Here is a 27048-nt window from a genome sequence, read left to right on the forward strand (position 1 = left end):
CATTCAGAGTTTTCTACGGGAAGAAACTTTCTGAAAGTCTACCTTCCCCGAGCTCCCAGTCAGCCACGGTGCTGCCCTGCTGCAACCCCCACCCCTAGGAGCTGGTTCCAGCCGCAAAACGCGCGGACCAAGGTCTTCCTGAGGCTGCAGATCTTGACCCCCTCAGCCCTCTCAGTTCTTTAGGAAGGTACTCCCGCTTTGATTGATAGAGGAAGCCGCCAATGCACGCTCAGGGGAGGCCCCTAGAGCTCGCTAGGGGGCGTGCCACCTCCTTGCTCCCCTGGCCCAATCCGAAGCTTCAAAGGGGCTGTGGGGCGGAGCTCGGCGTCTGGCAGCCAATGGGGCGAACACAGCGGGCGCGGCGGGGGCGGTGCTGTGGCGGCTGGCGGCAGAAGCGGCCGCTGCGGGTCTGGGCAGGGTTGGGCAGCGCGGCCGGAGCGAGCGGGGAGCTGGGGCCAGAGCCCGAGCGGTGACTGGAGACGCCGTCACGGTAGGAGCTGGGTGCGCGGCGCGTCCGGAGGCGAGCGGAGGCCGAGGTGAGCTGCGCTCCGCGACGGTTGGGCGCCAGGGCGGGACGCGGGGGCGCGGGTCGGCGGCCGGGCCCGTGCCTGACAGGCCGCCGCGCAGGGGCCGAGCCGAGCTCCGCGCCCCGGGAACAGCTGTGGAGCCGCGTCGCGCGGAACTTCCCTTCGCCGTGGGAGGGGGCGTGTGCGGCGGAGCCCGGGCCGCCGGGAGAGGACGCCGCGGCCAGTGGGGTGCGCTTGCGGGAGGAGTGGGAGTTGGTGAGTTCTGGGGCGCGGGGCGCGCTGGAGAGGAGTCCGGAGCAGCGCCGTCCGGGCCCACGGGCCGCTCGCGGGGGGCTCTAGGCAGCCGCAGAAGTGGGAGGTGGGCGTCTTCAGGAGTCTGAGCGGAGCAGGGGCGCGATTGGAGGGAAGGCGGAGAGTCCCAGGGGCCCGCGGGTGGGCGAGGGGTGCTGGGCAGCGGGGCTGGAGGAGAGGTGTGGCCGGGGAGCGCCAGTGAGCGGGCAGGAGCCGCGGATGCGCCCATTCTGGGCTCTTTGATGACCGCCCTCCATTTCCTTCCTTTCCACCCTCCCTGTCCTGGCTCTTGTGTGCGTGTGTCTGGGGAGGGTGGGAGAGCAAAGCCCTTCCATGTCAGCAGGACCTAGGATTGGGGGACAAGCAGGAGAGGCTTGAGTGTTTGCCCATTTGACTCTCCAAGTTTCTCCAGACTCATTGAATCCCAGATGGGGACTCTTGCTCTTTCTCTGGGGCTTGTAAGCTAGTTTATCCTGAGAGGTATGGTAGCTGCTGAATTTCAGCGATTCATTCAGTTTCGCTCACTCAGAGTCGGATTTTCTTTCCAGAAGGAGAGCAAGCTGTGCGGTCTCCTTGGGATCAGTACAGCCCATCTTTGGTGCCCCAGGGAGGCCACGCTCTGATAGGGTGCCTGAGGGAAGGTGGCCTTTGGGTGGGGTGTACACATCATTCCTGGGTCTTGCCTCTTCTCCTTTACCCCAACTGTCCTGAGTTTTTGTGGTCAAGGAGAGTTGGCAGCTCACAGTCTCCAAGGCTACTCATTATACTGTTTACCAAACACTCCCTGGCTGTCCTGATGAAAATCAAGAGACCAGCTCAAAGAATTTAAACCTGAGCTGCGGATGTGAGCTCACACTTTCCTTCCCTCCTCTTGGGTTCCTCTCTTTGCAGTTATTTCAGAATGCTGAAGTTCTGTTTTAACCCTCCTAGGATTGCCAGCTTGGATCCCAGGGAGAGGGGACCAGGTGGGTCTTATTGAGTGCTAGCCCTCCTGTTCCATCTTGAAACACTCTTATTCCCCCAGCTTTGCAAGCCTGCCCAGAGCTGCCTCATAAAGGTTTGAATGGGCGCCAGTGCAACTTGGATTTCTCTTGATTCACCTGGAAAGCATTGATCTGTGTTCGTTTAAACTTAACTGGAGTTGTTTGACAGCCTCCTTTGTGAGGTTGTGCTGGTTGAGATACGAGGCCACTACATCAAAAACTTTCCTGAGGGGCTGGGGATATGGCTCAAGTAGTAGCGTGCTTGCCTGGCATGCGTGAGGCACTGGGTTCGATTCTCAGCACCACATAAAAATAAAATATTGTGTTCACCTAAATCAAAAAAAAAAAAAACCAAACAAACAAAATCCAAAAAACAAACAACAACAAAAAACTTTCCTGAAGTATGTTTTTCTTTTGACAATTGTCTTAAAGTTATAAAGAAATTGACCATTAGGCCAATGATATTTATTACTTGGGAAAGTAATATAACACAGGTATAGATGAACAACTCATTTGAATGGAAATGGTAGTTTTTTTAAATAATTTTTTTTTCATTTTATTTGTTCTTTTTAGATACACATGACATTGGTGTGTATTTTGACATATATACGGAGTATAACTTTTTCTAATTAGCATTCCATTCTTGTGTTGTACATGACATGGAGTTACACTGGTCTTGTGTTCATATATGAGCATAAAAAAGATATGACTGATTTATTCTACTGTCCGGAAATGGTATTCTTATGCTGTTTTGGAAACTGGAACTTCATTACTTTTAGCCCAGATGTTAAGAGGTCATAATATTTAAATAATTTAAAATTATGCATATGTAAAAAACAATATCTAGGTTTTCAACAGGACCTGCTGCTGTGAAGTAGGATTGCCTTTACCTGGTCCTGGGTGTCCAGTCCAGATTTCGGATAACTAGGTATTTCTGGGGTAGGAGCAGAGGGGTTCTTGTCCTTAGCCCTTTCATTACTCCTCTGTCACTTGAAAGTCTGTGCTGAGTTAAGACATAATGCCAGGCTTCCTGCTTCTTAAGGGATCATCAGTTGATTATTCCAGGATGTGTGGAATATCAAACAAATTAAAGTAATATTTATAATAGCAATGGCACCCTGTGTTTAGATGTTGCTGTAGCATTTACCAGTGCTCCCAGCCCCCCTCACCTGAACGGCCCAGCTGACTCCAGCCTGCCTTATCTGCCATCTGATTGTATTTCAGCTTCATGGAGACCGCCCTGTAGATTATGTGGGTAATGGCCATGTTCACATGAGTGATAGTGTCAGTTCATTTTTTTTTCCCCAGTTGTTTGGAACTGCCACTGCATACCTGAATGCAGCAGAACCACCTTGTATTCCATAGGTAGAGTCCTTTCTTTATGTCCCCACCTGAAAGCATTGCTCTTTTGAAACTTGGCTTCTGGAGGGTCTCAGTGGTGTTCTGATAGTTACGTTCTGCCTGCTGAACTTTACATCTTAAAACAATTCTCCAAGTATTTTGCACAGTGTGACATTTTTGACATCTGTGTAGTTTCAAAGGTAACTGCTTGAGGGGTAGCAGGCGTCTGAGAGCACACATTTTGGTATTTTGATTAAAATCACATGTAAAGCCAGGTGTGGTGGTGCACTCCTGTAATCCCAGCAGCTCAGGAGGCTGAGGCAGGAGGAACTCGAGTTCAAAGCCAGCCTCAGCAACTTAGTGAGGCCCTAAGCAACTCAGTGAAACCCTGTCTCTAAATAAAATACAAAATAGAGCTGGGATGTGGCTCAGTGGTCGAGTGTCCCTGAGTTCAATCTCTGGTTATCGCCCCCCCCCCCAAAAAAAAATCACATGTAAAACAAAGATCTTAAATCTCTACTTAAGTTATATATTGACTCATGCTTATTCTCATCAGTGTGTGTTTATTTTTTTTGCTTAATAAAGCAGAGTACCAGGTAATCACTATTTTTTTTTTCTTAAAATAAAGTCTTTTCCTTTTTTTTTTTTTTTTTCATTTTTCCTCCTCCCCCGCCCCCCTTCTTCTTTCCTTCTTCTCTGTGATGGGGAACCCAGGGGCTTAGTTACACAACCTAGCACATGCTAGAGAAGTCCTCTACCACTAAGGCTCATCACTAACATTTATTTATTTATTTTATTTAGTTGTAGGTGGATAGCATGTCTTTATTTTGTTTATATTTATGTAGTGCTAAGCATTGAACCCAGTGCCTCTCATATGCTAGGCAAGCACTCTGCCACTGAGCTACAACTCCAACTCCCACCCCTAGCCCATTTTTAAAAATTTTTAATCTTCAATCACTCACGTTTCTTGGCTCCACACAGAGAATGTGGCAGTGTATACAAAACAAACTCAATTATCAAAGATCTCAACAAGAAACTTTGCTATAAATTTAGAAACCACGGGTGTGATGGTTTGTGTAACATGCTCTGTAGCTATATGAAATTTTTTTTCCCTCCTTAGAATATGGGATGGTAGTGTGGTAGGACATGATGGAGATCAGGAGACCTAGCCTCTGTCCAGCCTTTCCCTGACTAGCCCTGAGGTCAAGGACAGTCAACACAGATCTTGAGGTCTCAGTGTTCATATTTTCTTTTAATATTTTTTAGTTGTAGATGGACACAATAGCTTTATTTTATTTTTATGTGATGCTGAAGATTGAACCCAGTGCCTCACACATATTAGGTGAGCACTCTACCGCTGAGCCACAACCTAGCCCCATCAGTTTTTCATATTTTCTTTTGAAATTTTTTTGTAGTTGTAGATGGGCAGAATACCTTTATTTTATTTGTCTTTTTATGTGGTGAGGAGGATTGATCCCAGTGCCTCACACATGCTAGGCAAGCGCTTTGCAGTGAGCTGCCTCAGTTTTCATATTCTTAAAATGTGGAGCTTAGAGGTTCTTAACCTTTTGAAACTCTGATAATAACCATGATCCCCTTCCCCCAAAAGATGCATGTGGCCAGCTTGAGGGGCCTGGAACCCAGGGTAAGAGTGGGATCTGCCTCCCCCAAGCTGCCTCTCGCATGGCCTGGTGGTATCGTGGTGGGCATAGCACCTTCTTCAGCTGCCTCTTGCCTCCCGTATTCTATAACTCTATTTTCCTGGTCATCTTTGAGCTAATAATAACAGTGGCTTTTATTTATAGAGGACACACATTCCAAAGCATTTTCACTATCATTTTTTGTGTCCAGAACATTTCTGAGTGGATGGCAGTGGTAGATGTTCCTTTTTGTAATGAAGAAAGGGTCGCCAGGCGTGGCCACCACTCTGACGGGATCTTTTTTTTTTTTTAAAATAAATGTTTATTTATTTTATTTTTTTTTTTTAGAGAGAGAATTTTAATATTTATTTTTTAGTTATTGGCAGACACAACATCTTTGTATGTGGTGCTGGGGATCGAACCCGGGCCGCACACATGCCAGGCCAGTGCGCTACCACTTGAGCCACATCCCCAGCCCTCTGACCGGATCTTGAGTGAGGCCTGTCCTGAGACTAAAACTGGACTCCAGTTGCCAGCATGGTTTTTTTCCATTGGGTTTGCTTCCTTGGTGGTTGTCATTATGAGTTATGTTTGGCAGTGTAAATATCCCAGAATGTGTCACTTGCAGAGGAAACTATTTGTGCGTCTCTTGAAGGACTGTTTTTCTGTTGGAATTTGGATCCCTAAAAACCTTTCTGCCTGACCATGAAAAGGTTATTTATATATTTTTTTCTTGCCACATTTTTCAAAGGGGCAAATTTGTAGAGCTTGGGGTTTTGAGCGGATTTAATGTTTATTGATTAAAGAGTACATTGAGATGATGAGATGATTGCTTGGCACTTCAGAAAATTGTGAAATAAATGTTATTTGAAAATTCCAAATGTTTGACTTGTCCCATCCAAATATGTCCTCCTGGGCGAGACGCTCCCTGTGGCCTGAGGTTCCTCCCTGGGCCCAGAGTCTCTGGGTGGGTTTGAAACTTGGGTGTGGATTGTGCCAGTGACCATGACTGTCTAATAGTAGCTTCTTGTGGCCACATTCCTAACACCTTCTGGATTGAGTTTTGTCAGTTTATAAGCAGAATAGAGAGCCTCAGCTATGTAAAGAGCACATGTATGTGAAAGAATACAAAACTTTAAAAAATATATATATTTATTTTTTAGCTTTTATTTATTTTTTTAGGTGGTGCTGAGGATCGAACCCAGTGCCTCACACATGCTAGGAGAGCACTCTAACACTGAGCCACAACCCTAGCCCCATGAACACGAAACTTTAAAGCTGCACAGATGTTAGATTGTTTATTTCTGATGAAAGCAATCATCCTAATCAGTGTTTTGATTGTGCAGCATGGAAGTTGGTAGAGCTGCTCACAGCAGGCATTACTCACGAGTGGCAGGTAGCAGAGGAATCCCCCATCCTCCTGACAATCCATGCTGGGGTCTGTCAGGACAAGGGCTGACTAATCTTCATTGAGGTGTGGAAAAGAGATCTGTGTGTATCACAGACCATTCCTTTAAGATACCTGCGAGTACAAGGTGGCCACGCATGGCCTCAGGGACATTGGACATGAAGCCTCTCCCAGGGAAGGGCCTTCTTGCTGTGAGAGGAGCTGTTGGAGGCTCCCGCTAAGGCTGACTGGTGAGCAGTGGGCCACCTCCCAGAGCGGATGTCTGGTGGGAATCCAGGCAGTCAGAGGCGACGCTGTGACAGAAAAAGAGCAGCAGGTTGTGCCACCAGGCAGGATGGTTCCAGTTGCTGTGGAGTGTGGACATGGCCTGCCACAGGCCTGCTTCTCGGCTCTGCCTGCACTTGGCCTACTCTTCCCTGTGGGTTGGCCCATCCCTTCTGTTGGCTTCCTCTTTGATTTAGATATCAAGGAGGGGTCAGGGTGTCAGCAGGGAGCTGGGGACATCGATAAGCTGCCATGGAAGTGCTGGGGTTTCACTACTGTCACACTCTGGGCTGCTTGGAGGTTGTCTTAGCTGCTGGTGTCTGGACGGGCATCAGTAGCTGAAGGGAAATGGGTGAGGTGCGGTGAGGGGGCTGCACTGGCAACTGTGTTTCTTTTGTGCCTCTGGCACCTGGCTCTGCCTGCCACTCTGGGCCCTGAGATTAAGGGACTGTTGTGCTCTGTGGAGTCAGCTCAGGGTCAGCAACAGGCTCAGAAACAGTTATGTTTCACGGTGACAGTGCCAGATAGGAGGGGGTGCACAGTGGGAGGGGAGGAGGGCAGGTGGGACTGCTCACGGGATGCGGCTGAGACTGGCCTTCGCCAGCACCTAGGTGGGATGATGGAGGAGAGTCTTGGGCAGAGGCAGAGTCGTCAAGAATATGCAGGTGGCATGTGTACGGGCTGCCGGGTGTGGAGGAGGGAAGGTCAGCGGGCAGGCTGCCTGTGTGCTGGGCTTGGGTCTGAACCCCCTCCTGAGGACTGGGGCCCACACAGAGCCACTGTAGGGTATTCCACAGAGGAGGATGAAAGTCTTGGCAGAAGCGGGAGGTGGGTAATGGGTCAGCTGCCTGGGTCTGCTCTTTCCACATGGTTCATGCTCACAAGTCTATGAGGTTAGAATGGAACCTTCACTGTCAACTGTCAATTCCTGCAGAAAAAAGGTCATGTCGCATTAAGGAATCAGAGGTTAGAAACATGGCTTTGGTGCTTTTTTTTTTTTTTTTTTTTCAGTTGTAGGTGGATATAACATCTCTATTATTTATTATTTGTATATGGTGCTGAGGATCGAACCCCGTGCCTTGCATGTGCTAGATAAGTGCTCTGCCACTGAGCCACAACCCTGGCCCCTAGAAACATAGTTTTATTTTATTATTTTTATTTATTTAGTTTTTCTTTTTTTAAGGTGGACACAATATCTTTATTTTACATTTATGTGGTGCTGAGAATCGAACCCAGTGCCTCACGCACGCTAGGTGAGTGAGCCACATCCCCAGCTCCTAAACATAGTTTTAGGTAAGCCCTGGGTTCTGTTTCCAGCTCCACCACCAGGTGACCCTGTGACCTTTCTTGGCCAAATGTATCAACATTTCTGAGACTGGGTGTCTTAGTTTGAGCTGCTGTAACACAGAGTACTTCAGACAGGTAGATTGTAAACAACCAGGATTTACTACTTCTCACAGTTCTGGAATCTGGAAGTCAGATCAGGGTACCAGTATGGTTGGGTTTTTTCCCAGATTACAGACAGCTGAATTCTGATTGTACCTCACAGTGTACCTTATAAGGCCATTAATCCCATTCATGACGTCACCCCCTGTTTAGTTCTAAGATCCCACCTTCCAATACCATTGCAGTGAGGGGCAGGATTTGAGTAAAGGAATTTGGGGGAGACATAGACATTTAGTTAATCGTACCAGGACACCGACAGCCCCTTTTTCCTAGGATTGAGGTAGGTCCTATGAAGTAACAGCCCCAGAGTTCATCATGTGTGCCTGATTGATAGTCCTGGCTTAATAATTTTGGTGTCACTCAAAGTATGTGTAAAGTGCCATGTTGATTTTATTATATACAATTCTGAAAATCCTTCTAAAATGTTTTGTTCTTCCTTTAGGTAGAGTATATGTAATGTGTTAGACTTCCCTTGGTGACAGGGGTCCTGTGTGGCATACCCTTGTATCCTGGCTCTCCCAGCCTGTCTCCTCCCTTCTCACCAACTCTGGGTTTCTGCCTGCTTCTCTCGACTTTTTGGGAGTGAGGCTGAGGTTGGGCGCCTCTTCCCTGTGTTTTGAGGGCAGCCCTGCCAGGTAGGGGCCTTCCTCCCGGCTTGATGACTCTGTGCTGAGGGTCATGTTGGTGGCTTGCAGAATGCCTGAGACTGGGATGAAGGGATGTGGTTGTGACTGTACATGGTGCCTAAGAACAGGAAGGGAGCCTGTGTGACTGTGATAATCACTCACATGTAGGCGAAGAAAAATGGAAGGACTTGGAAAAGTAAATGATAAGGGCAGGGACGTAGCTCAGTGGGTAGAGCACTGGCCCACGTACAAGGCCCTGGGCTCGATTCCAGCACCACCAAAAACTGTATGTGCACTGATCTGATCACATGTAAAATATTATTAAAATTTTATGCAGCAGTGATAGTTAAGGCTGTGGAATTGCGGAAAGTCTTTTTTTTCCAGAGTGTACCAATGCCCATTATGTTTCAGAATTAATATTTAAGTCATAACTTGATTTTATAATTAAAATAAGTATATATAAAAACAATCTGGGGGCTGGGGTTGTGGCTCAGTGGCAGAGCACTTGCCTGGCGCATATAAAGCACTGAGTTCAATCCTCAGCACCACATAAAAATAAATAAAGGTATGTGTCTATCTACAGTTAAAAATTTTATTGGGCTGGAGATGTGGCTCAAGCAGTAGCGCGCTCGCCTGGTATGCGTGCGACCAGGGTTCGATCCCCAGCACCACATACCAACAAAGATGTTGTGTCCTCCGAGAACTGAAAAATAAATATTAAAAATTCTCTCTCTCTCTCCTCTCTCTCACTCTCTTTAAAAAAAAAATTTTATTAAAAAAAACAAAAAATAATTTGGTTGCCAAGGTCTTTGCAGCTTATCACCAACTTCCCCACAGCCTTCATTTTGTTTTCAGAACAACCTTGTTAGTTTGTTCCTCTTTGTGGTTCAGGGGAGAAGAGGCAAAAGTGGATGGGTCAGTGACTTTGCCTGAGGCCACCGACCCAGACCAGGCCTGAGCCAGAGCTCCCAGGGAGGTAGTTGAGAGGCCCTCTGTCTGTACCTACAGGGTGGTCTGTAGTACATGAAATCAACTGTGGCTAGTGTTTTGAAGTTTCCTGTTGAATTAAATGGAATTTTAGTATAAAGTGATGCCTAAAATGTAGTTTGTGAACATTTTCATATTTTAAACCATGTTTGTGTTCCATTATACTAAATTGTGTTGCCACCAAGTGAGTGTGCCAAGGTTGTGAATTGCGGTCTTCAAAAGAACCACGGACAGGCTCTGCTCCCTGCACAAACCTCCAAGCCTGCTATTAGCGGTTCTGGAACTGGTTGATTTGCTGAAGCCGGCCTACCTTGGTGCCCTTTAGCTTGGATACGACCATGTTTTAACTAAGCAGTTGTGATCCTGCACCAGCACCTGTATCATCATTAGGGAGGCTGGGCCTGGGTGGGAATGGGATCAGTGGGGAGAGGGGGTACACCCCTGCTGTTGGGTTTTCTGAGTGACCATAAAAGAAAGTTTACATTCTTGCCAGTTGAATTCTTGCAACAAGATACTTTAATTCTACTTCACCCAGTAGTAAACCAAAGTTCAGAGAGATTAAGTCACCTTCAGAGGGTCAGAGTTGACACTAAAGCCCACACTTAGGTCGTTTTACCCATGTTGCCTAAGTAGATTTGGAGCCACTTGCCCTCAAATGTGAAAACAATCTCTCAAAGTTAATCTCTCTCTACACTCCCTGAGAAACAGAAAATGAGGCAAATTATGTGGTCTTTGTTTAAGGCAGTATCTGTGCTTGCGACTGACCTGATGAAGGTAATTTGAAAATTCTTAGTGCTTCACGCAGCAGGACAGGTGCAACTGCGTATGTGTGGTCAAAACCTGGTCATCCCCGAGCTCATGCAGGTGGGTTGGTCAGTCATGAGGAGCACACCCAGGATTCCAGAGGCCCTGACTTAGGGGCCTCACCTTCCACAGCTGCATTCTAAGAGACGTCTCCTGCTATTAAAAAGCATGTGGTCGAAGGAGAAGAAATTGCATTTTTGTGTGCTTGTCTTACACTGTACTTTGTAAAACTGAGAAAGGCTTACATTTTGTTGATATCTTGTTATCAAATGAAGATGATTTGTGCAGGAAAATTAGAGCAGATGTTTTAATCCTTGTGATAGTTATCATTTTTATGCCAAAATGATTTTTTACTTGTTTTTTAATATATTTTAAGTTTTAGATGGACACAATACCTTTATTTACTTATGTGGTGCTGAAGATTGAACCCAGTGACTCACTTGTGCTAGGCAAGCACACTACCACTGAGCTACAACCCCAGCCTTACTTTAAGATCTTTTAAAAATTGAAGGAACATTTGGGTGTGGTGATATACACCTGTAATCCCAGGGACTCGGAGGCTGAGTCAGGAGTTGTGAGTTGGAGGCCAACCTCAGCAATTTAGTAAGACCCTGTCTCAAAAGTAAATAAATAGGGCTAGGGAATGCCCCTGGGTTCAATCCCTGGTACTAGAAAGAAAGGGAGGGAGGGAAGAAGGAAGGACAACATAGAAAATGGGGTTTCCTGAAGAAATGCTTTTGTGTGTTATCTTCCATATGCACAGGGTTTGTTTATTTTTGTTTATTGTAGTTGTAGAAGGACAGAATGCCTTTGTTTATCTTATGTGGTGCTGAGGATCCAGCCCAGTGCCTCACACATGCCAGGCCAGTGCTCTACTGTTGAGTTGCAGCCCCAGCCCTGCGGGTTTTCATGAGTCCTAGAGTGGGTACCAGAAGCAGGTGCTGCTGCCCGTGGACTGTGTCTCTAGCAAGCATTAGACAGGCAGGAGCAGCGCCTCGCCTCTGCCGTCTCACACATTGCTCTTGGGCTGTCAGTCTGAACGCGGGGAGCCTGTGGGTCAAAGATGGTATTCTTACTCCAGAGTCATCCATTGTAAATGGGGGACATTTGAAGCCTGCACTGACCTCAGGTGTCTGCCTTCTTTTCAGTAATCAACACTGTTATGGTTACTTTTTTCAGATTCACTTAAATATTTTATCAAATATCTTCCATTGTTTTTCCTTCTCGGTCCCTCCATTCATGAGACTCAGCAAATATGGGGTAGGGTTGCTCTGCTTCTGAGGATAAGTACCAGGAGGCCTCCCCCATGTTCTTATCATCATCTTTAAATTTTGTGTGTGTGTGTGTGTGTGTGTGTGTGTGTGCGCGCGCGCGCGCACTTGGGATCACCCCAGGGCCTTGTACATGCTAGGCAAGTGTTTACCACTGAGCTATACACCCGAGTCTACTCCCCAGAAGGTTTTTTAATGGCTGTATTATTCTGTTAAGGTAATGAGATTAAAACATTCCCTTGTGCTGGACATTTTAGGTTATTTCCGCTTTTTGGCTAATGTAGATGATTAACAGTTTTCAATTTTACTTTTCTTTTTCTGTAATTTGTTTCTGGGGATAAATTCCCAGGAATAGAAATCTTGGATTATGGCTCAGTGTAAAATACTGAGTACTTTCTCGCACGTGTGAGGCCCTGGCCCAACCCCTAGTGCTGCCAAGAAAGAGAAAGAAATCTTGGATTAAAGGCTATGAATATCTTAGAGTGTTTTGAAATCCTGCTCTACTGCTTGTAAGTCTTTATTTTTCTGGCATTTTGGGTGAAGAAAATGGGAGATTATTTCTCCTGAAGGGGCCTTGGTCTTTAGACCTTGTGCATAACTGTGAGATAAGAAACTTTTGTGAGGGTTTCTTGAATGAGTCACATTTCCTTCCTAAGTTTCTGGATATCTTTTTACTTGAGTTGGATGCTTTATTTTTGTGATGAAAAGCCCTTACTTGGGGCTGGGGGTATATCTCAGCAGTAGAGCTGGTGCCTAGTGTTATGCAAGGGCCTGTGATTCCCAGAGCGTGTACACACACACACAGAGTCCTTCTTTATTATTAATCCCTGAGCTAATGTTCTACGTTCCCAAGGCTGTAAATGTTTATGGTAGTATTCCTTCATCAGTTTTGTCCTCAGGATACTCTGAACCACAGCAACTCATAGGACACGTTTTAGTTTGCTTTCCTGCATTTGCGTTGTGCATGTTGAGGACTGGGCAAGGCTATTTCTGCTGGTTTTATTCAAATCAGACGCCAGCATGGTGACACAACCTGTAATCCCAGCAACAGGGAGGTTTAGGCAGGAGGATCCGAAGTTTGAGGCCAGCCTCAGCAACTTAGTGAGACCCTGTCTCAAATAAAAAGGGCTGGGGGTGTTGCTCAGTGGTAGAGCACCCCTGGAGTTAACCCCCACTACCACCAAAACCAGAAAACAACAACAAAGACTTTCATTTGGAAATCAGGATAGCTCTGGGTCCTGTGAGCCTGTGGCTGTTGCCTCTGCAGTAGCACTTTCTGGGTGCTGCTGTCCCGAGTGTCCCGTGTCTCCTCCTTGCTGGAGATGAACATGTCAAGAGGAGCTTCCTGGGGAGTGTGTCACACTGGTGCTTTCTCTTGGTTTTGTTCATTTGCTTGCTTGTTTTTTCCACCCTAAAGTCCACTGTGGCTTTCTACCATGTCCCCTCCATGGGCTGATTGGCTTTTCCACCTACCACTGTCCTCAGGTATTCACTTTCAGACTGAGTGCAACCCTGTTTTCCTGTTGGCTCATTTTCCGGTGTTTGCAGAGGACAAGGTGCGTAGTGGGGACATGGAGGGGGCCCAAGTAGGGAGCCAGGGGCAGGCCTGCCCAGCTCAGCTCTTACCCTCATCCCCTTCCTTCAGTTCCTGCTGTGACAACTGTGTGTGTGGGGTGTCCACCCCTTCCATGGGCCTGTTTCCCCTTTAGTTTTCTGTCCTCCTCTTGGGCAAAAACTGGCTTTTCTTGGTTCCTCTTATCCCAGCTAAGCTGACATTCACAACCAAACCAAACCAAAGGACTTGATTCTATACTAAGGTGGGAATAAGAGGAACAATCACAAATGACACAAAAGCATAAGTGTTTTGTTCCCAGTGCAAGCTAGCTGTGGTGCCAGCCCTCCAGGGCTGGCCTACTGTCAGCTCTGCTGGGTGCTATCACTTCCTGCTCCCCGCCACCCTGTTTATTCTGTCAGTAGGACCAATTTTTTGAGTAATGCTTGGCTCTGTGCTTGGCTGCTGAGTTTTTATCACAAGTGTAGAGATTGTACTTTGCTCTGATTTCCACAGATGCCTAAACATGTCTGGGTTGCCGTTGCCTTGGCAACTGACTGAGCAGTGCTTGTGAGTGCAAAGGCTCTGGCCGGGCTGGGTGGGCACCCAGGTCATCCTTAGGGCGCCTCAACCAAGCCGAATGGTCAAAGCTGAGTCCTTGAGGCACTTGCCCTTTGCTCCCCTTTGTCCATCCCATTTCCTTTTGATTTTCCTGAGAAATCTCTGCTTACCTGCCCCTGTTCTGCTAGGGGACATGGCACAGAGCGGGCGTAACCCTGAGGCACCGTCCCACAGCAGCCTTTGACCTGAGCATTATTCTGGGATGGTGCCCGGTTCCTCATGCTGTCCTGTCAATTTTCTTTTGCTTCTCAGACCCGGGGCTGACAGTTCCATAGAAACAGGGCCTTGTAGTGGGCCAGAGGGATAGTTCTGGCTTAGCATAAGTCACGGGGAAAATACACCATGATTGGATCACTGGGCCCTGCAGTGTGTTTCCTTTTATGAAGACTGAGTAAAGGAGTTGGTCTAATGGCTCCCAGACTTACCCTTTGCTCTTCTCTCTCAATGTGGGTTTTGTTTCCTTTTGGGTTGCTTCTTGCTCTTATAAGCCTGTGTCTGAAGTTGCTCGATGGTGGTGGAGGACGATGGGAGCTGTCTCATTGCCTCCCTTTAACGCTCAGGTAGGCTACTTTGCTTGAAGATTGTGTGTGCGCACGCACACACACACACATGCACACGCACCTCATTTCCAGAATGGGTATTTTGGACATGTCTGCTACTTCTGCTGGGAACGTGCGGGTTTACAATGTTTAGAAATAGTTTAAAATGGCTGTGCTCTTACTAATAAATAAAGGGATGGGACACCTCCTCGTATCCCTGCCCTCCAAAAACTTCATGTTAGCCATGTGATTGGCAGAGAGGGAGACAAACTCAGCCCGGGGGGAACTCCAGGGGGTCCTGGGGCTGGTGTGTGGGTGGGGCAGCACCCCTTCCCCAGCACCCCTTCCCACAAAGCCTGGGAAGTTCGTCCCCTCCCTCTGAAGGCCTGGGTCCTGACCTGGGACCCAGGTTGCTTTCCCTGTACGGTGCCCCTCTCCAGCAGTGGGATAGGGACTGGCCTCTGTTAACAGAGTTTGGGTCTGGGGCCCGCCCAGGGCTGTGGGACTACTGGTGTGTCTGGACTCCTTGCTGGATCAGAACTCTGCAGTCAGAAATCCTGGGCTTGGCCTGTCCCTGCCGTTCATTGTGGGACCTGCCTCGCCTTTACAGTGGAGTGCTGAGGGGACTGTTGTTTGTCCTGGATGAGTGCCTGTCAGGGCCCAGGCAGGCGTCGCCCACAGAGCTCCCTGAAGCTCAGCTCCTGCAGCGGGACCCTCCCCTCCCTCCAGCTGTGTGCTTCCCTTCTGGGGGTGGACACTTCAGAACTCTTCAGAACTCTTCAGACCCATGTTCTTGCTTCGGTGCATGGGTGGTCCCCACAGTGGCTCTGGCTCCCCAGGAAGTCAGCAAAGGACTGCAAAGGACCACTCCTTCAGGGCTGTGCCCAGCAGGCATGGTTTAATAATCTGATATGTATGTGCTGCACCCCCATACATACAAAAAACATTCATATGTTACTGTTATAAACCATGCTGTGATATGATGAAATACTGATTCATTTAAAAACTAGAATTTATAATATCCTCTTGTCACCTTGATTTTCCTATGCCATTGAATGCAAAAAGTACTATCATCTAGTGATTTAGGGACCTTGTCAGTCTTATAGGACCCTTTTCTTGCAGGGATGGTTAGTAGGAGTTTATTGTTGTCCTTTTCCCTGCCCTCTGGCATCTGCGTGCCTGTCAGGTCAGGGCATGTTGTGCAAATGCGGTCCCCGGTGTGGCAGGGCTGAGCTGTGCACTGGAAGCAAGGTCAGGTGCCCCAAACCCGATCAGGTTCAAATAGGAGATGCCAGAGCACTGGCGGTTCCCACGGGGAGGGCCCTGAGGAATTCTGCTGAATCTCTCCCTAGAAACGGACTCAAACATTTTTGCAAGCAGTTCTAATTGGTTCCTGAAGCCCTATCAATTTGTACAGCAAATATTTGAATATCTGCTGTGTTGGCACTGGGGCTACAAGACGAAAACAGTAGATGAAGGCATTACATTCTGATTAGGGGAGACAGAGTATAATTAAACTCCCTCTGGCCCAGTGTGCAGGGAAGGCTGGCCTCGGTGGGCTGAGGATCTAGGCTAGCTCCCTTCCAGCTGTCTCATCCCTGTCCTGGATGTTTTTGTTTTTTAAATATTTTTAGTTATGGATGGATATGATACCTTTATTTTATTATTATTAGTGTGTGTGTGTGTGTGTGTGTGTGTGTGTGTGTGTGTGTATGTATGGTGCTGGGGATGGAACCCAGTGCCGCCTCACATGTGGTAGGCAAGCCCTCTACCACTGAGCCACAACCCCAGCCCCTGTCCTGTTTTTGACCTTACCATGATGTTTTTTTAAAATTTGGTACATATTGAGGTTTATTTTGTGCCAGGTGCCCAGCTTTCCCCTGCCTGATTACACTCATCCTCAGGACAGCATTGTTTTGCAGGTAAGAAGCTGGGCTTAGAGGGGTGAGGTGCTGGCCCGCAGTGAGTATGTGCTGATGATGAGTGTGCAGTGTGGGTTTTGGCACTTGGGAGCCAGGCCTGAGCATGCTGTCAGAAATGCCAGCAATAAGGAAGTGTGGGGCTGGGGTTGCGGCTCAAAGGTAGAGCGCTTGCTTAGCCCACTGAGGCACTGGGTTCGATCCCCAGTACCACATAAAAAAACTACATCAACAAAATAAAGGTATGGTGTCCATCTACAACTAAAAATGTTCTTAAAAAAATATTGAAGTGTGGGCTGGGGATATAGCTCAGTTGGCAGGGTGCTTGCCTCACATGTACAAGGTCCTGGGTTCAATCAATCCCAGCACCCTCCTCCACCAAAAAAAAAAAAAAAAAAAAAAAAATAGAAAGTGTGTCCCTTTTGTCCTGGCTCATGACTATTCCTCTGTCACCAGAAATTTAATCTTCACTGTGACTGTCACATCAGGTTGCTTTGCTCAAGTAGGGAAGGGTGAGTGGAACATGCTTTAAATTCTCTGTATGGTGGACATTACTGACACTTGAAGTTATTAAGTCTAACTATTTACTGTTAGCAAATTGTGTGATCTCATCCTCAGTCCCAAATAATTGCCTCATGAATGGCATTTGAAATGCAGCATTATTCTTGACTGAGAAGATACATGTGTACAACAGTTTTCTTGTTGTGACTTTTAAGGCACTGCCCACTGGACAGAGTCACTTCCTGAAGAGTTACTTTTAAAAAACACCTTGACTCTGTGAAAGTGGAGGGACACACATTTACCCCTGATGTCAGAGTCATTATTCCTCCTGGAAGTTTGCAAGCTGCCATCTTCCTGGCTCTGGCAGCTGTGAGTTCTTTAAATATTTACACTTAATCACTTTGTGGCTCTGCCTTTTTCTAAGACTTACCTCACTTGTTGTGGGATGCAGGATGCACGGTTGCATCTTTATGCCTATTTTGGAAGGGCCCCACAGTCTGGGTTAGGTTTCTCCGCAGGTGGGAAGGTGCTAGCCAAGCACGCCAGCGTCCAGCCGTTCTTCTTGGCGGCTGGGGCGGGTGGGAGGATGGTGGTGGTTCCGGCATGATGCCCTCTTTGTCTGTGTGATCAAGGGGCCATTGTTGGACAGTCCTGCAGTCTAGTGGAGTTTCCGGCTTTTGCAGGCTGCGAGAATATAGCTCCAGATGTGGATGTGCAGGGGTGTTTAGGGAAGCCCCCAATATGAGCTTTTTTATATGCCGGGGTCACTGTGGATTGGCACATAGGACCTCTGGCCTGGACCTTCTGCTGAGAGACCATGGGGTAGTGTATACCTGTAACCTTCTATACCATGCATGGACACAGGAACTCTGGGATACCCTGGGCCAGTGACCCCAGCCCACTTAACAAAAGAACTGTGTAGGCTTCCTCTCTGAGTATGTCCCCCAGGGTGGTTTGTGCTCTAGGTGCACATGCCTGAGACCCACAGTAGCCAAACAGTGACTATGCACAAGGTATGTGTGGCCAGAACTGCGATGTGTGGATTGGGGTGTCCCCCTCAGTGTGTGTGTGAGGATCCTTGTAGTACAGGACAAAGACCCATAGGTACACTTGGTTTCTTGAAATAAAAAAGTCCATGCTTATTTATTTGGTGATGTCTGCCCCTCCTTGTTTGACAGATGGGGCTTGAGACCCTGCCTGGAGCCCTGGTGCCAGGGAACCTGGGTCCAAGAGCAGGCCTGCCCCCCTGGGCAGCCATTCTTTCCAGAAACCAGTAACACATGAGGAGGCTCACTGGCCACTGCCCGTTTCCCCAGTCTTCCTTTAGGGCTGCCTGATGTTCTTTGGGTTTTGTCAGCATTCTGGCAATCTGAAGGATTCCTGCCTACGCTGTGGTCTTCTTTAGAGCTCACATTTCATTTCCGCTTTAGCTCAGCAGATTTTAGCTGAAAGCCTTCCAGTGAGGAGTCTTCATGTTGGCGTCTGAGCTCTTCCTAGTGCAAACCCAGCCGCTCTGGCTCAGGGTGCTGCTGCTTGCAGAAGCAAGCCAGTGCCCCTCAGCTGCAGGCAGTGCTCTAGGAACCTTGTGGAGCCTTCTTTTTGTGATCTTGTGTTTTTTTTTTTTTTTTTTTTTAATGCAGCACTAGGGATGGAACTCAGAGGCATTTAACCACTGAGCTATACTCTAACCATTTTAATAATTATTATTATTTTTAAAAATATTTTTTAGTTGTTAGTGGACCTTTATTTTTTTTACTTATATGCAGTGCTGAGAATCAAACCCAGTGCCTCACACATGCTAGGCAAACCCACTACCACTGAAGCACAACCCAGCTCCTAATTATTTAAGATGGGGTCTTGCTAAGTTGCCAAGGCTGGCCTTGAACTTGCAATCCTCTTGCCTCAGCCTCCTGAGTAGCTGAGATTACAGGTGTGTACCTTCGTGCCTGGCCTTCTTGTGACTTATCCTCTACTAGGGAGAGAAGTAGTGTCTTGGTCCTACAGTGCACATGGCTATCCCTGGCACTGTCCTTCTAGGAGGGATTGCCAAGCTAGCCATGGAGACATAGCAGGGAGGGCTTTGCCTTGGGCTTGGTGAGCCCAGTTGCATTCCTGCCACAGGGTCACAGGAAGTGGTTGGAATGTGGGTTCTCGCCCACATGAGAAAATGATAGTGGTCTTCACATATGTCTTATGAAGGAACCTGTTTTGGTATAAAATTATGATATTGAACCTGTTTTAAAATGTCCTTTCTTTTAGTATTGTGGATAAGAGCTAGTAGGGTTTTTTGGTGGTGCTGGGGCTCAGGTCCCAGGCCTGGACATGCTGGGTAAGTAAGTGCACTACATTGAGCTGCATTGCCAGCCTGGGACTGGTAGTTTCTGAAGAGAATACTTACTCAACAAAATGAAAGTTAACATAATTAACCCTATGTAATTTTCCCCGAACACTTAAAATATTCAGTGAGTTACAGTGAGTAGACAACAGGTTGTCCATATTTAAAGTGTATAGTTTGATAGGTTTTGACATAAGCACACATTGTTGCTGTGACACACTGGAGAGTGAATGCATGGTCACTCCAGGTTTCCCGCGGTGGCTTTGTAGGCCCTTCCCCTCTCTGCTACAGGCAGCCACTGAACTGCTCCCTGCCGCTGTAGATTGATTTGCATTTTGGAGAGAAAGTAAATGGAATCATACACTGTGTACTCTTTGTTGTCTGTTGTCTTTGATTCAGCAAAACTATTTTGAGATTGATCCATGTTGTTTATTATTAATTTCTTTTTTCATCAGTTGTATGACTCTGTCCCAGTTTGCCCACTTACCCACTGATGGACATTGGGTGGATTTTAGTTTGGGCTATTGCAAATAATGATGCCATGTATGAGTTTTTGTTATGCATGCTTTCCCGTCTGTGGGGGCCTGGAGTGGACTGGGTGGACGCCACACCTTCACATGCTGCCGTGTGCTCTCATAGTGCTGTCCCGCGGTGCTGTGTGCGCAGTTCCTCTTTCCTTGCCAGCAGGGCCCAGCTGGTCTTTTCCCTCTTTGCTGTTCTGGGGGGGGGGGTCTCTCTGGTGCTCAGAGTGGTTTTAAATGGCATTTCTCCTGTTTGTTGTTTATGTCTTCCTTGGTGATGTGTCTTTTCAAATCATTTGCCCATTTAAAAAATTCAGTTTTTTGTTTTATTAGTTGTGAGGTATATATATTTGGACATAGGTCTTTTATCAAATAATGTGATTTGCAGATATTTTCTTACCATCTGTGGCTTGTCTTTTCATTGTTTTTTTCAATTTTTAAAAATTTTTAGTTATAGTTGGACACAATACTTTTACTTATGTATTTTCATGTGATGCAGAGGATCGAACCTAGGGCCTCACACATGCTAGGCCAGTGCTCTACTGCTGAGCCCAGCCCTGTTTTCATTCTTTTAACAATCTTTTGAAGTGTAGAAGCTTTAAAAACTTAATGAAGTCAGTTTGTTCTTTTGTGGCTTGTACTTTTTTGGCTGGTGTCACACCTAAAATCTTTACCCAATTCAATGTCACAGATATTTCCTCTGTCTCTTCCAGAAGTTTTAGGTTTTGCATTTAGGTCTGTGACCCATTTTGAGTTACTTTTTGTGAATGGTAAAAGGTATGAAATGAAGTTTATTTTTTTACCTCTGGATATTTAGTCGTTTCAGCACTATTTGTTGAAAAGTCCCCCAAATTTGGGGGAAAATCTTGAACCTGGGAATGAGGGTTCTGGCACCAAGGTCTCTTTCCTTTCATGAGTGTGGATTGTTCTCTGCTGCTTCATCTGGCCTGGCCTTGTCTCCTGGCGTCCTTGGCCCCTGGTAACTGGGTAGTGGGTGAGGAAGGGACTGGTGTCAGTCTCCCTCTGCTCCACGCTGCCAGGAGCCCTGGGCACAGAGGCGTTACAGACTTCCTGGTTGGTGGGTTCTGGGCAGCAGCATCATTTCCAGAGGTGACTGTGGAGGCTTGCCAGGAGAGAGAGATGAAAGGACAATAAGCCTTCTGTCCCTGGATGGGTGGCTCCCAGGCTGGGGACGAGGCTGTGTCTGCAGAGGGCGGGAGGGGCTGTTCCTTGTTCTGCAAGGGCTAGCAGTGGTGTGACCTGCTGGCTGCATTGTGCCCTGGTCCTCATGGCCAGCTGGATGACCATGTGGGTGGCCCAGTGTTGATTCCTCTTTTCACTTGAATCTCAGAGTGGCTTGAGGAGTCTCACGATAGTTACCACTGCAGCAGCTTCCAGAAGGTGGGTGGCCTTCATTTGCTTTGGGACCTGAGGCAGTGGGTCTTGGTGATGCAGGTGCTGTTGGGGCCAGCACTGACAGTGCTGCTGCCACCCAGCAGTGATGGAGCTGTGCTGGGTTTCTGTTCTCGAAACTAAAAGGCTCAGGGGTCACTCCAATTAAACTGGGTAACTGGGCTGCACGAAATAACCACACAAGAGACACAATACCTTTTTCTTTGGGGTTGCTGTGACGGCTCCTCTGACCTTAAGGGTCTGCAGAAAAAGAGAGAGCGAGAGCATGTGCTGATCCCTTTTATTGAGAAATTATTTAAATGAGGCAAGGGGTCAGGTTTCAGGGGGCTGAATCTATCTTCATGATATCCACTGTCAGCAGGTTGACTGACACCTGGGTAGACCACACCCTAGGGCACAGTAAGAGAAGGGGACACACACAAGGCACTTCCATGGAAGATTCTATCCTAAACAGGGCAAGGGGTTATATTACAAAGGAACAGGTGAGTATAGCTTCACCCATGGGGCTGTAGCCAGACACACCCATTCACTAGATATTGACCCTCAAACCCAAGAAGGGTGGTGAAAGCTCTGCCACATTTCTGTGACTGAGCGCCTCAGCACCCAGCCAGGGAGTTTGACTCAGTCACGTGTAAGGATGGTCTCCCACAGAGCTGCTTCTCTGTTCTGAGCTCTTGTATATATTGCCCCCAGTCAGTCTTCACACAGCCTTATGAGGTGGTGACAGTCAGTTTTCCAGACAAGGAAACTGAGGCATAAAGAAGGCGGCCATGTGTAAGAGGTCTTTGAGCCACACTTCTCATTACTGAAGGTGGAGGGATTGAGTTGCTTCATTTTTCACTGACCCTTTTATTTAGTTTTCATTGGTACATTATGATTATACATAGTAGTGGGATTCGTAACGTGATATTTGCATATAGCATAGTGTGATCAGTTTCATTCCTTGGTACCTTCCCCTTCTTCCTCCCATTTGTCACCAACTCTTGCATTAAATAGAAGGAGTGCTTTGGATGATTCTCTTTGAATACTGCATTTCCTTATCAGCAACAGGGAAGGGTTGGGCTGTTTGGATTAAAATTTTTCAGTGGCACTTTATTGCCTGTGTGTGTGTGTGTGTGGGGTAGGCACATCCGCAGCTCTTTTTATTTATTTTTTTAAATTTTGAGACAGGGTGTCACTAAATTGTCCTCCTGCTTCATTCAGCCTCCTGAGTCTCTGGAATTACAGGCATGTTCCATAGCACCGGAAAAGGCTTCTCACTTTCTTTTTTTTTTTTTTTTTTTTTAAAGAGAGGGTGAGAGAGAGGGGGAACAGAGAATTTTTAACATTTATTTTTTCTTAGTTCTCGGCAGATACAACATCTTTGTTTGTATGTGGTGCTGAGGATGGAACCCGGGCTGCACACACGCTAGGCGAACGCGCTACCGCTTGAGCCACATCCCCAGCCCCCCTCACTTTCTATTTTTAATGCTGGGGGTGCTCTTCTACTGAGTTTTACCCCCAGCTCTTTTTTTTTGGTACCAGGGATTGCACTCAGGAGCACTCAATCACTGAGCCATATCCCCAGCCCTATTTTGTATTTAGAGTCAGGGTCTCACTGAGTTGCTTAGTGCCTTGCTTTTGCTGAGGCTGACTTTGAATTTATGATCCTACAGTCTTGTTAACTTGCTGAGGCTGGCCTATAATTTGCCATCCTCTTGCCTCAGCCTCCTTAGTTGCTGGGATTACAGATGTGCACCATCACACCTGACTTTTTATTTTTTTTTTTGAGTCGGGGTCTGACTTAAGTTGCCCAGGCCTGGAACTTTCAATCCTCCTGCCTTGGTATCTCAAGGCACTGAGATTACATGTGCATGTCACAGCACTGAGCTCTTGTTGCCATCTTAATAAAACCCTGCCTTGTTGACTGGCCCTTGCTTACACTTGGCCTTCTCTCTTGACCCACTGCTGAACTTCTGGCATTTCTCTTCTGATGTGCTTTCCATTAATCCTCTTATCTCTGCTGCAGCTGCTCTTTCTCCCATCCTTGCTTGCTGAACTCCTCCTCATCCTTCAAAACCCAGCTCTGATTTCATCCGCCCCTTTCCCCAGGTGTCCTGTCCTGTGGCCTGCAGAGCACATGGTCTACACCTGTCCCAGTGCTCCTTACTACAGGGTGACTGACCTCCTGTTTGCCTTCTCCCAAGGGACCAGGAGCTGGGTGAGGCAGAGGGCAGGCACTGCTTGTTACTGGTGTCTAGTTAAGCCCTGCATTAGTGGTCCCAGGCGGCCACAGGCAGCAGGCGTGACTGAGCAAATGTGCACGTGGGGGCTGTGAGGATCTTCCAGTTCTAAGCTGTGTCATTCTCATCAGTGTTGAGTAGTTTGAATTTTGAACTGGTTTACACAGCTTTTTCTTTCTCTAAGGAAAATTTCATTTCTTTGACTTTTTTTGATCATGGATTTAACTTCTACATTCCCCTCACCTGTCTGTTTTTATGTAAGCTCAAAGAAACGTCTCTGTGGAATTGGGCAGTGAGGCCACTGTGGATTAGAAGGGATCAAGCCCTTGTCTCTGATGGGGAGAACTCTGGTGGGAAACAAGAACTGAGGTGTTTCCTGCTGTGGGAAGCCGGCTCTGAAAGGTGCCTTGCCCCCTCTGCCTGCCCCCTCGGCTAGCGGCTGGCCTGCGCTGCTCAGCTCTGCTCTTGCTGCTTCTAGTTGAGGAGGTTTCTATAGTTCAAGGGGCGGTTAGACTTCCGGCCAGTGGACTCTTGGGGGCTCTTGAGGTCTGAGCCTTGAACCAGATTCTCAGTTCATCACATAATGTATCTCTCCCGTTAGCTACCGGGAGGAGATTTCCTTCTCACCTGTCTGGCTTTGTGGTTGGTGGGTGAGAGAAGAAGACGGTAGAGAAATGGAGGTGGAGTTGTACTTTTACGAAAATGAGGTCAGGTTTTGTTTGGTTGGGGTCCGTTATTGTGAGGTGGCTAGCCCCTGACCAGGGTAATTTTTCCTGTGCAGGAGGGGACAAGCCACCTGAGAAAATAGTCAGAAATAGTGAAGAAATAAAAGACAAAGTCAGAAAAATAGTTTGAAATGCAGAGCACCTGCTAGGTCCAGCCTGCACAGGAGCTGGAGCTGAACAATTAGAAAATGGTTCTGTGGTTTTACTTAAGGGGCACATCAGAGGCGGTGTGGAGTCCTGCTTCATGAGGCCTTGAAGTCAACAGACTGACTGGCATCTTGGCAGGCTACACCCATCTCAGAGGGGCTGTGTGGCTGCAGCAGGTCACCCCATCTCTGGTGCTGTGAGAGACCTGGCAGAGCTGAGTAGGACTCACGCGTACCTGGGCGATCTGACCAGTGGGATTGCCACTGGAAGTTTCCAAATAGCAGATTAGCAGATTTTCCTATTCAGTGTTGATTTGGTCCACTTATAGTCCACGGATGGCTCCCAACAATCCACTCCTGTTCCTGGCACATGACTGCCTTTTTTTTGTTTGTTTGTTTGTTTTGTACCAGGTATTCAGAGATACTCGACCACTGAGCCACATCCCCAGCTCTGTTTTGTATTTTATTTAGAGACAGGGTCTCACTCTCACTGAGTTTCTTAGTGCCTCACGCTCCTCCTGTCTCAGCCTCCCAAGCAGCTGGAATTACAGGCGTGCCCCACTGTGCCCAGCCCACATGGCTGGTTTTTGTTTTTTTAAATATTTATTGATTTATGTATCTTTAGTTTTAGGTGGATACATTAGTTTGTTTTTATGTGGTGCCAAGGATCGAACCCAGTGCCTCATGCATGCTAGGCGAGCACTCTACCACTGAGCCACAACCCCAGCCCCACACGGCTGCTTTTTTAGGCTGAGTGTCCCTCTGGCAAGTGTCCTTGTCCTTATGAGCTCTCTGACCATGAGGGGACTTGGCAGTAGCCATGAATGACAAGTATTCAGGGACTGTCTTCTGTCTTTGATATCTGGGGCACACCTAAATTTTCCCAAAAGAATTTTCTTTCATGTTCTTTGGGAACAGGTATTTTAAATGAAATTCCTAGAGCTCTCAAATTTGAATGTAGCACTGTTCTCTGAGCATGGTGGCGTGGGTGTGTGTATGGGGGGTGGTTGTTCCTGGACTCTAAATGGGCTGCCTTGAGCCACCATGGTGGGTGTTGAGTGAGGTCCCTTGTTTAGTGATGTCGTCTAGGGGCTTAAGAAGCAGTGCTCTGTGGCAAGCTCAGCAGCCCATGCAGAGCAGCGTTGGCCAGTGTTTGGACACTGCCACGTGGCAGGCCCTTCACTCTCTTGACTTCCACTGTTCACCATAGCTTTGCAAGGCTCAGTATCACAGGGAAAATGTGGGCTCACAGAGGTAGGTGAGTCACATAACTAGGTCTGAAAGGTTAGCCTCCGTGTTGTGTAGATTCAGTCACCCCCCAGTCACGGACAGTGACTTCTCTTGTCTGAGTATCCAGGTAGCCTAGTGTCTGCAGGCTGTCAGGAGGTCCCAGGGGATTGCTAGTCAGCAGGGCTTCCTGGTGGAAGTGGAGTAGCTCTACCTGCTTGTAGGTGTGTGTAATTTACATACAGTGAAACCTGCCAGGAGCCTGGGTCTCAGGCTTCACTGTTCAGGAAGTGGAAATCAACAGAGGCTTTTAACCAGGGTGAGGCCAGACCTGGCCTGGGAAGGTTTTCCTGGAGTGGGTGGAAAAGGACAGGGACTGGATGGGGACAACGGAATGCTTTGTGCTGTGCTGCTCACTTCCTGGAACGTCCTTCCTGTCCTTCAGGTCAGAGTGCCAGAGCCCCTGCTCAGTGGCATTTAGTCTAAGGTTGCTCCCTCCCCAGCGTCCCTCTGCCGGGTGCTGACGTTACTGTTTCCACACGGGTTTTGGTGCAGGTCTCCATTCCTCCATGAGATGTCCACAGTCATGCAGGTGTGGCCAGTCTCTTTCTGTGGCCTCTATTCTCGGGGTGCTGTGGGCTCTCAGAGTGCCCAGTGAGTTCGTGGCTTGGGGAAGCAGCGCAGGGCTGGGCACTGTGACGTCAAGCTGGTCTGGCAGGAGCAGGATGGGGAGAGGGAGCCAAGGTCATTTTTTGGTATTTAGTTTCACGTGACCAGATTAATGCTGCCCTGGATCCATACTTGTGCTGTTTCAGTTGGGTGGCCACTGCTCTTTCCCAAGCAGCTGGGATGTCTGCCAGACCCATGGCCACTCCTGCAGCCAGCTTTGTGGCTTGTGACAGCAGCATGGTTTTGCTGAGTGTGGGTCGCTTTCCCTTCGGGTTGGGCGAGTTTCTTTTGCCAGCCATCGTTTCCCTCTTTCACAACCTCCAGTGTAGCTCCTGGGCTCCTTTTCCCTTGTCAATACTTACTTTTTCTGTATTCTAGGAAAAGCAACTTGGGGTCTCTTGACAGAGACTGCAGGGCGGGGTGGGGTGGGCAGGCTGTCGACCTTGAGATTCATGGTCAGTCTCCTAACTCAGGACTTTGTGCTTGGTTGGCTGAACCTTGAGGCTTAGTCAGGGTGACCTTGATATGTCCTTTGTGCTGCTGGTGTGGAGGTGAATCCAGGTAGCCAGTGGTAGTGGCCCTCAGTCCTGCAGTCAGGGAGGGAGGGCGTGGTGGGGTGGGGTGGAATGGTTCAGGAGGAGTTAGGAACCAGTGGAGTCTGGGTAAACATGTGGGTTTGCTCAGTGATTTCTGGGTGGAGATGGGGGGGTGGGGAAGGCTCTGATTTCAAACCTGTCCCTGGCTCCAGAATGTGATGTGGTCCTGAGGAAGACAGTTAATGGCAGCTGTCTGGGCCCTTCCCAGGAGTCGGCTGAGTATTGTCTCATTGTTGGGGGTGCTGGTTAGTAAAGGGTGACCTTGCTGAGTCTGGAACTGGGCCTGGGTGTGGAGGGAAGCCAGCTCTGAGTGTTGGGAGCACAGTAGAGCCTCCAGGCACCTATCTGTGTCCCCACCGGGGGGCTGTGGAGCCCATTAGGAGTGGCCTGAGAGCCAGCCAGCCTCTGGGGTGTGCACCCCATCACTAGAGGTATGTAGTCCAAAGAGGAGAAGTCTCCTTCTGGTCACATGGA

General features: G+C 47.9%; 1 protein-coding gene across 4 annotated transcripts in view; it reads left to right on the top strand.

Moving 5' to 3' along the window:
- The first annotated feature begins 378 nt into the window (after positions 1-378).
- Pacsin2 (protein kinase C and casein kinase substrate in neurons 2) overlaps positions 379-27048 on the top strand; it is a 110839-nt gene continuing 84169 nt past the window's right edge. For 3 of the 4 annotated variants that reach the window (XM_078052609.1, XM_078052613.1, XM_078052612.1), the window contains exon 1: positions 380-536. The gene's annotated coding sequence lies outside the window, so the exon portion shown is untranslated. Of the gene's footprint in view, positions 537-27048 lie in introns of all 4 variants that reach the window. The other variant, XM_078052610.1, reaches the window with a different exon arrangement.

Source organism: Ictidomys tridecemlineatus, chromosome 6, assembly GCF_052094955.1.
Source record: "Ictidomys tridecemlineatus isolate mIctTri1 chromosome 6, mIctTri1.hap1, whole genome shotgun sequence".
In the NCBI taxonomy this organism is placed as follows: domain Eukaryota; kingdom Metazoa; phylum Chordata; class Mammalia; order Rodentia; family Sciuridae; genus Ictidomys; species Ictidomys tridecemlineatus.